Raw genomic sequence first — 12,369 nt, 5'->3', positions numbered from 1 at the left:
AAGCTAAGCAAAGCCCTGTTCACAGAGGAGATGGGTGTTCAATGGTCTGGGAATAAGGAGCTCAGTGAGAAATGTCAGACCAAACACACTCTTCAAAAAGGCCCTTCCATTCATTTTAAACCTACAAGGGAGGCAGACTGACACTCCCATTTGTTTTCTCTGGGTCTAGGAGGAAAAGGGATAGAAAAGAAAGGTGGGAGGAGAAAGAGGACAAATGGGAGAAGATATCCAAGTCAGGAAAGAAGTAAGAGAGAGAAAAGGCTAGAAAAAGAGAGAGAAAACTAAAAGTGGGTGAGGCAGTCCAGGAGAAGCCAGATATTCATAATGCCCAAGTATCCATTGGGCTTTTTTTCCCTCTCAGTAACTGCTTTCATGTTGTAAAAATTAACACCAAGCTAGAAATGACTCCTCAAATCCAGACATTATAATATACATTTAAAAAGATGTCAATTTTCTTTAGCTCTGGAAAACATTACATATTTTTATTCTTCTTCAGTTAATCAACAAACACTTGTTTGCTGTTTAAGGGTATTTAAGCATCTATAATGATCAGACTATGCAACATAATGGTTAGAAATGATTCTAGCGTTAGAAAGTCTTGAGTCCAAATACCATTTCTCACGTATTCTGGTTATGTGATCTGGGGCAAGTCTTAAATTTTCAACGTTCCTGGGAACTTGAAGTGCCAATCTGTACTAATTGAGAAAATTTCTTAAGAGAAGTTCCTTAACTATGGGGACTAAACGTGGATCATAATAGAGTATTTTCACCTTCTGTTGTTGTTTGCTTGTTACTTTTTCTTTCTGATTTTCCTCCTTGTGATCTGATTTTTCTTATGCAACATGAAAATGTGGAAATATGTTTAGAAGAATTGTTCATGTTTAACCTATATGGGATTACTTGAGGAGGAGGGAGAGAGAAAAACGTGGACAATAAGACTGCAAAGGTGAATATTGAGAAGTATCTTTGCATGTATTTTGAAAAATAAAAAAGCTATTACTATTTTTATAAAGAGGAGTTTTTTATACAGATGAAATCACATATTTTTTTTGGGGGGGAATTCTAAAAAATAAAAAGACGTGCCAGTTACCACACTAGAGATACAAACACAAAAATGAAAGAAACTATTTCCTGTCCTCAGGGAGTTTACATTTTATTGGGGAAAAACAACAAGAACACAAAAGAAGAAACTGGCCTCTCCCTCAAAAGATGTCATAACTTATCTATGGCTGGGAGGAAAAAATGAGGAAAAGATCTTTAGACTAAGTTTCTACTTTACAATCCATTTATCTGCATACACTTCCACTTCTTTAATAAATGTAATCTTCAAAAGGGGTGATTTTTTTTTTCCTTAGTGAAACAATTTTGAATTGTCTTCCTAAAAGTATTCATGTCAATGCAGAATTCACGAAGGCGATTCATATCTAGTAAAGCCCATATTAAGTCAGATGCACTCTCAACCAGGAGCCGAGACATTAGTCATTTAAATAATGCATATCAGAAAAACTTAACTTCCACTTGCAGTCCAAGCTTTGGGTTAATGAGAGAAGAAATGCTGAGGCTTCCAGGAGCCACTTTAGTGACATTCATGTGGTGAAAATGGGTGTATTTTCTCCAGCTAGGGATCGGGAATATTTTGAAGAGAAGCATACCAAAACATGTAAGGAACTCACTTGGGAGGCAGTTCTAAGGCTAACCTGATCGTTTTATTTTTGTAAAATCATTTCCTTTGGGACCTGTTGTTTTGTACTGTTGATTCACAGACACATGATATTCCCATCCCCACCCCCACCCCCGCCCCATTTCTTGTCAAGCTTGGTTCAGAGGGATAAGAAGCCTTCCATTTTATTTTCATTTTTTACGTCTATTAAAAATCAGCATGCTGAGAAGCTTCCCGGTCGTTCTTTTATCATGTCACAAATGATGTGCTTTCCCTGTCATCTCCCCAGTGATAAAAAGAGGTGAAACAATTTGTAAGTATGGAGTCAAGACAAAACTTAGTTTTGATAGGTTCTGCCTCCATTGATCAAAAGGCATTTTAGTCGAGTGATTAGGCAACGCTTTCCAATCTCTGAGGAGTGAACAGCACTGCCCTCCTTGAGCCCTGGGGTCAACAGGCTTCTGAACTCTCCCTGATTTCTTCTCCTCCAGAAGCCCAGAGGCCCAGCTTTTATTGTCAGACAGCCAATGAGATGCGTCTCAGGATAATTTCCCTTAACTATATGCTGAGCCAATTTAATCAATATTTCTTTCGCTTTGGAAACTCCTTGAATTTAAAGGGAGGAAAGTAATGGCACCTCCTGCTTTAAATTCCAGTGCATTCCTTGGTGCTAATTAGCAACTTTGTTAACTGCAGGGTTTCTTTGTTACTCTCATGTTGGAGGGATGTAAAACGTCCACTATTTTTATCTTGATGAACAGAACTCCATTTTCATTCTTTTATTAACAAGAAAAAGTCCAGTTTGCTCAGATTTCCTCTTGGGAATTCATTTTTCTTCCCCTCTAAAAAAAAAAAAAAAAAAATTTAACAGGACTGCAGTTTGCCTGGGGGGGAGGTGTCAAGAAGCCAAGGGATCAATTCACCCCCAATGTGCCTACCTGTCATCCTACCTTCCATTGTGTGACTTCCCAGGGAGGCTGTTAGCATAAATGAAGCTCCTTAGGTTGGAATAGACTCTGGGGCATTTCCCTGCCATTCCATCTCACCCCCTCACTATTGTTTCAAATTCAGATTTTATAATTTCCAAATTGAATTTCTTCATTCTGTTCAATACATCTGGGTCCGCTAGTCTCTAATCCCTAAGGAGCAGAACTGATCATTTGTTTCCGTTCCACAGATTTCTCTGGAACACTTGTACTCCCTCTGGATTTGGTGATATTTGATCCCAGAGGTGGAGGGAAGGAGTTAGATAGAGTCCTTCAGGAAGCACTTTGTTTCTGTAATTAACAGCAAGGTGGGGGGGGATGCACACCCACTTTTGTTGTTATGGTAACCCCAAGAAGAAACTATGCCTAGAAATAACTACATTCATAGCTGGTCATTTCTTAAGTAACCTTTGGGGCCTTAAAAATAAACCTAAGAAAGTACCTTTCTTAACACAGGTAGGGTGTATGGGCATGGATCACTGAATATAAAGTCAGATTTGCTCAATCTGGGGGTTAGTTTTACTGAGCTCTTTTTTTCTCTTTTTTGTTCCTTCTTATAAGGGATGGCTTTTAGAAGATGAGAAGTGGGGATATTTTTTAAAATGAAGGTAATATTTTTTTTTAAATCAAAGATTTTTTAAAAAAATGACATTTTTTAAAAAGATTGCATTCGGAGGGAGGGGAAGGCTGGGAGAAATCTTTGGGTCTGATCAAGATAAAAGCCTTAAGTTTTTGGTCCCACAGAAAGTGCCCCATCATTTATTAGATGAATTAAAGTATCAATTTCTGTTTAAACATTAACAGGGTGATGCCAAATATTAGTCAGTTCCTAATAATTTTGAGGGATTAAAAAGATAATAAAAGTAATAGTCCATTACATTACCTACTTCAGCAAGATTGTAATGAACGTAATAAATTCCAGATCAGGGTTATAACAACTTCCATCTATTTAAAATGAATTTGTAGGGTTACTTTCATTAACTATGTATATGGAGAAAATGATCTGACATATTACTTTAAAAGAGCTGTAAAACCGATTAGAACGAAATATGCTTCCCAGACAGTGATCCTGGCCGCTGGGGAAATTTTATCCATAGGCAAGTGGGGGGTGGGATGGGATAGGGGTCGGGAGAGAAAGTGGAAATTGGTGTGAGCCAGGATCCCTTCCTTAGTTCCCCTCCCCACAGACTCTTCAGTGACAATCCATGAAGACAATATCAGCACCCGACAGCTAGGGCAGGTAAAACCCGCCCCGGGGGTTCTTAGGTTCTCCTCTCTCCCTCTTCATCCTCCACCTCCTTCTTTCTTGTTCCCCCCAGGAATGTCTCTGCTAATGAAGCGGACCCCAGCCAGGAGTTTCTGCATGGAAATGAAACTCGGTCCCTGGCATAGGAATGCCCTTTTGGCGACCCTAGGGAAGGCTGAGGTATTAAAGGGGCCCATGCCCTCATTGCTAGAGGAGACAGGGGAGCTAGCACTTGACTGCACTACCGAAATTACTGCTGTACCTCGAATGCTGGCTTCATTTATCAATTTCATAGCAGAAAAACCCATATGACTGCCTTGTGCAGCCGCACGCTAAATCTAGTCACAGAAAGCTTTCCAAATCCAGTCATGTGTGTTATAAAGAGTCTTGGATAAAGTAACTTAATACTACTAATGATTTATACTTAATTGGACCTCTAAGTGATTAAAGTGGCAGTAATGAATGAATAACATCCTTCTAATTCCCCTTTCCCATTTGGCTCAGCATGAGAACCTTCTTTGTACAGAGCTGTGCCCTGGGTGGAAAGCCCTGCCAGTATTCAAAGCCTGGTGATACAGTTTACATAAGTCTCCACTCTGTTCTGGTTGGATCATGTTTACAATAAATGACTCCATAAATATGGTACCAGGCCATTGATTTTTTTTTTCTTATTAGATTAACCAATTGTAAGGTTAGTGCATACACATTTGGCAAAAAGACTCTGGAAGCCCAACTCTCCAGTGGATATCAGTGTTCAAATGGACAAGCATTAACTATCAGTTTTTTCAAAATATTGACTTATTTTGAAAATCAACACAACACTCATTCCTTCCTATGCCTTCCCAAGGCCTTTTCTAAATTGCATAATAATAGAGTTCTGTCTTATTTTTGCATGCTATAACACAAGTGCCTAACCTTTTTCTGTGTGTCTTTGGTAATGAATCCAAAATTTTCAATGAAACTTTCACCTTGCCTATGAATTCCCCAAAATAATGTCTTTAAATGCATATAATAAAGTACAAAGAATTTCAGATGAAGCTAATTATTTGAAATAAGTCGTATTTTCCCCAAGAGTATTCATAGATCCTCTGAAATCTACCCATGGACCCCTTGGATCCTAAGTTAAAAATATCTGCTCTCTTTGGTTTTATGAAGGCAAGAGACAGAATGGGAATGATGTCACCAAATAAAATTTTTACTACTAAAACCAAAGGGAAAGTTCCTAGTTAAATATATTAAGCTGTAGCAACACTGACAATTTCAGCTGAGAGAAAAATCTGTTCCCATTCCTTAAAATGAGGAAAGCCAGCATTTAATTGTATAACAAGGCATGAGATCTAGGGTTCTCTGATATTTTATACTTATTTTATCATGATCATAAGTTTTTATCATGATTGGTGAAAAAGATCATGGAAGTCATACTCCAGTCCTCTTATCTTACACAAGAAACTACTGAGACGCAGAGAACTTAAGTAAATGCTGGACTTGGAATCAGTAAAACTTAGATTTAAATTTTGCCCCAATATTTAAGAGCTGTGTGATTCTGGACAAGTCAGTTAATTTCTGTGTGATTTAGTTTCTTATCTATAAAATGGGGGGTTGGGATTCAATAGTTTCTAAGGTACCTACAACTCTAAATTTATGATTTTATATTCCTATATTCACATCTGACTTAGACAAGTAGTAATTAGCAAAGTCAGAATGGAACTGGGGCTCTTGATTCCAAAACCAACATTCTACCTATGTACAACATCAAATACAAGAGCTGAAAGATTCTTAGAAGTTACTTAGTCATGCTTCTTCAACTTACAGGTGAGTAAACTGAGATCCAGAGAAGTTAGGGATTTGTCCATGTTTTCTCAAGTAACAAGCATCAAAATCACATATGAATTCAGGTCCTTTGCCTTGAATCCTGGGATTCTTTCCACTAAACCGTACTATTTTTGCCATGACAGAACAGAAATAGTTGTTTTAAAAGGCACTATGATTTGAGCCATATTCAGTATCATAAATAAGGTCTTCGTCTGCAGTAGACCCTACACTGTATCTTTAAAATATGCTTTTAAAATTGTTTATTGGACATATTTATGCAGCGTCTTTCTTACAGGGAGAGAAAAGGCTGGTTTCAATTGCCCCAACTCAAAAAGATATCCCCTTTTCTTCTTGGCTCTCTGATTTACTTCCTCCCACTCCCCCCTCCAGTGGTAGAAAGAACTCCTCTAGATGCTATTCAGGAATTTTAGCTGCTGTAAATTGACTGTCTGCTGGGGAATGAGTGGGCTAGTGCCTCTTCAAGTCTCCGGGGAAGCAGTCCCCCCTTTTTTTACTCCCAAACTGGAGGACAACCAAGGTTTGTCACCTTGGGGCCTTCAGTCTTTCCTGCCTCAGGCATAGATCTGATCTGGGGCTCTTTACTTCCCTCCCTCTCTTCTCTGCTGAGCCAGCAGCCCCCAGATATAACAGACCAGCAGGGATTTGTCCTGAGGAGAAAACGGGTCATTCAGTTTGAAAGGGGGGTGAGGAGGGAGTGTAGAATTCACTGAGTGAGCAACAGTTGACATTGAAGAGTTATTGAAAAAGTCACTACCTGGAAAATTCATCACAGAGATAATGTCTACTGAACGAGCCCAGAAACTTCCTTTATCTGATTTTTTCAGGCAGATCTCTGTCCATTCTTCTGAAAGGGCCCAGGAAAAAAAAATTAAATAACAGGCAGTTTATCAGATGCCTCTTATATAGCATTAGACACCCAAAGAAGACAGGGTCCCTAACAATATCCATGTTGGTTCTTGAATCATAGAACTGCAGAGCTGAAAAGGATCTCAGAGGTCATGTAACCCAAACCCCACCCAAAACACGAAGGATAGAATTCACTCTCATTTTCAGCACCTGCATATAATGCCTAAGCATAGAGGAGTGTGTCACAAAATATCAGAGCTCTGAGTTGAAAGAGACTTCACAGGTCATCTGGTTTGGTCTGGTCCTGTCTTGTTCCAACACATTTAATAAATGTTTTTGAATAGAATGGAATTGAAACCTGACCTGAAAAGCCAGAAAGAAACATGCCTGAAACAGAGCGCTTGAGGACTCCTCATAGAAGGTGTGATGAATCTTGTCCTCAAATTTTAGAGTTTGATTGAAATCCCTGATCAGTGAGGAAAGATGGTACCTGCCTAGAAAGGCAGTATATGTTAAATAGAGAATGAAAATGTATCAATCAAGTGGGCAGAGTCAGGGACCATCTGAGCTGCCTAAAGTTTGGGACAAAAAAAAAATCTCAATTTAAGAAGGAGGTCACAGCATAAGTGTAGGATAGAGAAATAGAGCTGACTCCAGAGCCTGAGGATCTAAGGTAAAATATTCTCTATGCCTCTATGGGACCTTGAATAGGTCATATAACACCACCATACAGAGGCATACTAGAGATAGGTTTAATTGGTTTACATTTTTGTGTCAATCCCTTTATCTCCTGATTATAAGACTTTTTGTCAGAGACATTAATGCAAAGATTTTCAGTTCTTTTCCAGTTTTGGCTATTGATCTTGATCACATAAAAAGCCTTTTAATTTTTATTAATCAAAATAAAGAAGCAGCATTACCTAGTAGTTAGAACTGGTTTCAGAGACAAGAAGTGCTAGGTTCAAGTCCACTCTTTACTTTATGCTGTGTGACCCATGGCAAGTTAATCTCTCTGTGCCTGAGACAACTCTTTAAGATTATACACATTTGCAGAGAAGATAATCATTATTGTCATCATCACCATCAGTGTTGTTATTGTTGCCATTATCCATCTTACCCTGGCTGAAACTGCAGTGTTCATTCCTGGGCTGAATCTCATTGCTGTTTATTCAATAATCAACCAGCATTTTTTAATCACCTACTATGTGCTAAATGTTTTTTAATCACTGAATGGGCTTTGCATAACTCAAACTGAGATGAGTTAAAGACCTTAGCTTTAAAAGGTAACCATCAGTACATCCAGGGCCATCTCCAGTTATCTTGATCTATACTTGGTCACAGGGCCCAGGTGACTCTGGAGGGGAAAGTGGGGCAGGTAACTTAGCACAACCCACCATCACTTAAATCTAAGTCACTTACATGTCATGGCAAAACCTCCCTGATGTTACTCCCCAGTAAGTTGTATGGTCAAAGTAGATGAACCATTTCCAGAAAACTAAATGAAAATGCTCAACAACCATAGAAAGGATCACCGGAAAACACTAATAGCAAGAGAAATACATATTAAAACCACCCTGAGATTTTACGTCTCACCCTACTAGATGACAAAGATAACCAAAAAGAAAGAGTCAGTGGTCCAGGGGCTACATAAGAACAGGCACACTAGTACACTGTTAGTAGAGTTGTGAATTGGCCCAACCATTTCAGAAATCAATTTGAAATTTTGCCAGAAAAGTCACTACACTGTTCATGTCCTTTAACCTAGCAATTACACCACTAGGCATATACCCTAAGGAAATCAGCAACTGAAAGGTCATACGTATAACAAAATATTCATAGCTGTTCTCTTTGCTGTGTCAAAAAAAAAAAAAAAAAAAAAAAAAACAGAAACAAGATAGGTGTCTATTGATTGTGGAATGGGCAAAAAAAATGCTGGTGTATCAATATAGCAGAATCTTATTAGCCTATAATAAAGAACACAAATGCAATATTCAAAAAGAGAAGACTTGTATGAAAAGATGAGAATAAAGAAAATAAAACCAAGAGAGCAATATCTACAATGAATACAATAATGTAAGTTTTATGATGACACTAGAAGCTTTTGATGAGTAGTGATAAATAACCCCAGTACTGGAGAACAAAAAAAGAAAAATAACCTCCTTCTCTCTGCAGAAGGGTGGAGACTATGGGCATGTATTATTGCATAGACTGTCTGATTCCATTGCTATGTTTATTGACTCTGCTTAAATAGCTTTTTGGTTGTTATGATAAGGAAGGATTCAACAGGGTGAGAAGTTAAAGAGAAATGAATGTAGTATAAATGCAAAGCCAACAATAAAAGATAAAGATAATAATAAAATATGAGCCAAAAACTGGATGACCAAAGAGAGCACTAGGGCATCATCAGCCTGAACATAGTATAGGGCCCACAAGAAGGGAGGAAAAGGAGCCTGAGAGAAGAGATCAGGACTTTAAACATTCTTCTTCTATACTTTATACAGACAAATGTTTCTCATCTACCCATCAGATCTGAGTTTTGTTTTATGATTTATCAAGGGGTTTTTGCCCTGAGCAATCTACACCCTCTTGCCTGATATAGATATCCTCATGAAAATATTGATAACTCAAGTATTTCTAGTACTTTTCATTTCAACATTTCAAAAACATTTCAGCCAATTCAAAGATAGTCAGATTTGGCTAGAGATTCCTTTCTGTTTGTTTATTTAGGGCTTTTCCTCTGACCTAGGCCTGTTCCCCTGTTTAGGCAGTCCGGCAGCCTTTCTTTCCCAAAGTCACATGTTGAGCATCATTCTTAATATAAGCATCCAGTTAGCTTTAGCCTATCCTTCTTTAATTCAACTTCCTCCCCCAGCTTAAGACACCAACCAACCACAGCCTCCCCCAAGGAGCAAAGGATTGCTTGTTTAGCAAATAAATATATGCCTAAGTATCAGTTTTAAATAAATTCCTTGGCCTTATGAGTCAAAAGACTGGATTTGGCATCAGGAAATGTGAGTTTGAATCCCACTAGAGATTAGACTAATTAGTTTTGTAATCATACACATGTCATTACATCTCTCAGAACATGTTTTCTTTTAAGAAATTCTTTTTTTTAACCTAGTAGTATTTTTTTTCAATTACATATAAAATAGCATTCAATATTCATTTTCATAAGATTTTGAGTTTCAAATTTTTTCCTCCTTTCCTTTTCCCTAATATAGCATTTTTTCTGGAGTTACAGGCTTTTTGCAAGCTGGACTTAACTTCCCTGGACTTCAGTTTACTGTACTTTAAAATAAGGCACAGGATGGTATCTGATTTTGTATCTCTAAAGCAATAATCCCATGTATTGTGATGCAGGGCTGGGCTGGAGCCATCTTAGGTCACCTCAAATTAAATTTTCAGTTTGAACTTGTGTAATTCAGAATTTGACAAATGCTATATATAGGGGCTTGATTTATTGTTTAAGAAGGTGATGGAGAAAATATTAATAATACCAATTAAACTGTGTCATGTATACACCCCTACCCACCCCAAGAGCCAGTTGTTAAATATTTAACAGCATACTCCTGGTTAAAAACAATTAATATAAGCTAGGACTAAGAATTGGGAGTAAAGACTTACAACTTTTCAACTTCTACCTTGATGAAGAAGTAAAACAGTCTTGAAGGTATCATATTAGCACACAAGGTTGTAGATAATCTCCTGCCCCTGAAAACTTGTTAAAGGCACTATCTAACTAGCACCAATCATCCTGAGAAGCAAAGGTAAGGCTAGAGGAATCTTTTAAGCCTTGACACTCTTTTGTAACTTTCAGCAGAATTTGTTTTCTTGGAAAGGGATTTCAGATACAGAGGGAAGCTAAAATTCCCCTTCCTTTCCAGATCTATATCTATGATACATCCTTCTAAAGACCAAGGATGTCTAGCCCTGATACCCATCCTGGGCATAGTTGTTTTAAAGCCCTTCTGCCCTCCTGGGCCTAAAAGGGGAAGGAGCAACAGGGGTGTTTCCAGTTCTAGCAAGAAAGAATCTCTATTTAACCTCCCTGGGTATTGTGCAGCAATGATTCAGGAAAAGGCTGACAGGGATATTAGCCATGTGGGTTTTTTTTCAATCCAGAGCTAAGAGAAACTGCATGGTCAGGAATAATGGGGACCAAGAGAGCAAGAAGACAGAGAAATAATCAGAATTAACCAGACAGTAAGAGAGGGAGAGAGAGAGAGAGAGAGAGAGAGAGAGAGAGAGAGAGAGAGAGAGAGAGAGAGAGAGAGAGAGAGAGAGAGAGCAAAAGAGAAACCATGTGAAAGTATAGGAAAAGAGGGTTAAGGAATTAGTAGTGAAAGAAATTAGTAAGGTGCTGGGAGGAAGGGGCTAAGGGAAGGGTTGGGAGAGGAATGACATTTAAAGGGCAGGTGAAAAAAGAAAATGGAAAGCAAGAGAGGCGCAGGAGGCTGAAAGGAGACACAGATAACCGGAGAGGGGGGAAGATGGAGGGGAAGACGGTAAGCAAGCAATGACAAGGTGAGTCAGCCACGCTGGTGCTCTGAACCTGCGGCATCTTCTCCCCTGTCATCCCAGTAGCTTTGGAGGCATAGATTGACTCTGGAGCTCAAAGGAAGTAGAAGTGTTCCCAGGAACATATACTTGGAAGCTCATTTCATGGTGACTCTTGGTATCTTGAAAGCTGTCCTGCCTGGCCATTCAGGAAGCCTCGCTGATGCTGGGCAGCAGTGACCCTAGGCAGTGCAACAGAGAGCCTGGCAATCACTCAGAGAGCCAGGGATAGATCCATTCCATTTCCTCCAAAAATTTCCAGAGGCTCCAACTAGTCAAACTTTATAGCTGGAGCTGTCTGGTTTATAGAATATTGTAAAGTCCTCTAATCCTATTCGAAGAAGTATAGATAGTATTCTGGAACTAGGTTTCCAAAGTGTTACTTCATATATATCCAGAGGGGAACTGCTTTAATGAGTGGACATGAATGGTTTATAATTAGCACCCCCTTTGTTTAGAAATACATGGGGTTAAATGCTCTGAAAAGCTGCCTTCTTTTAATATCCTCTCTAAAGACTCAGAAGAGAGCCAGATACAGTAAAAGATCTAGATTCAGAGGGCATATCTCTCATCTATTATTGACTCTATGATTTTAGACAAGTTACCTCACTGGGCCTCCGTTTTCTCATCTGTAAAATGAACAGATTGGACTAGTTGGTCTTTGAGGTCTCTTCTAGCCTGAGATTAATGATCATGTGATACCATACCTGGATTCAAACTTTGGATGTGTCCTAAAGTGCCATTTCAGCTCTCTCAGCCTCAGTATAAAATGAGGGATTGGACGAAGGTCCCTTTCAGCTATAAACCTATAATCCTTCTTTGTCCAATTTGTTCTTTGGTTATATCCAAAGGGTATCACAGTCAACTTGACTCATCTTCTACTTAGGTATTAAGGAGAGACATATAGAGATTTTGTACTTTAGCTCCAGGGGAAACTGAGTCTCATGAAGCTGATGGACCAAAAAAGAAAGGAAAGAAAGGTTTATCTTTAAGAGCAATCAAGCCAGTCCCTCAGAGCTGCTTGTCTGCCCCTGAGACTGAGAACACTTAAGTGTATTCCTGAGAATCATGGTGTGCTCTCATGAATGGCTTTCTCCGTGTCCTGCTGGCTCCCAGGAGGAACTCCTTCTTCAAGGACTAGTTAGCTGTACAAACATACCATTTGCTCTCAAATCTCTTTGAACTATTCCAGAGCCCAGGGAGTAATAATTGGATACTCTCACCTCCTCCGGCCTACACTC

The 12,369-nt window shown here is 38.9% G+C and overlaps 1 long non-coding RNA gene across 1 annotated transcript in view; it reads left to right on the top strand.

The window, feature by feature from the left end:
- The first annotated feature begins 10,802 nt into the window (after positions 1-10,802).
- Positions 10,803-12,369, top strand: part of LOC141553587 (uncharacterized) — a 51,312-nt gene continuing 49,745 nt past the window's right edge. Inside the window, exon 1 of the long non-coding RNA XR_012485539.1 lies at positions 10,803-11,095. This is a non-coding gene — a long non-coding RNA (uncharacterized LOC141553587). The remainder of the gene's footprint in view (positions 11,096-12,369) is intronic.

The sequence above is a fragment of the Sminthopsis crassicaudata genome, chromosome 2 (genome assembly GCF_048593235.1).
Source record: "Sminthopsis crassicaudata isolate SCR6 chromosome 2, ASM4859323v1, whole genome shotgun sequence".
Classification (NCBI taxonomy): Eukaryota; Metazoa; Chordata; class Mammalia; order Dasyuromorphia; family Dasyuridae; genus Sminthopsis; species Sminthopsis crassicaudata.
The sequence above is the reverse complement of the archived record's forward strand: the minus strand, read 5'-3'. Positions and strand labels throughout refer to the sequence as shown.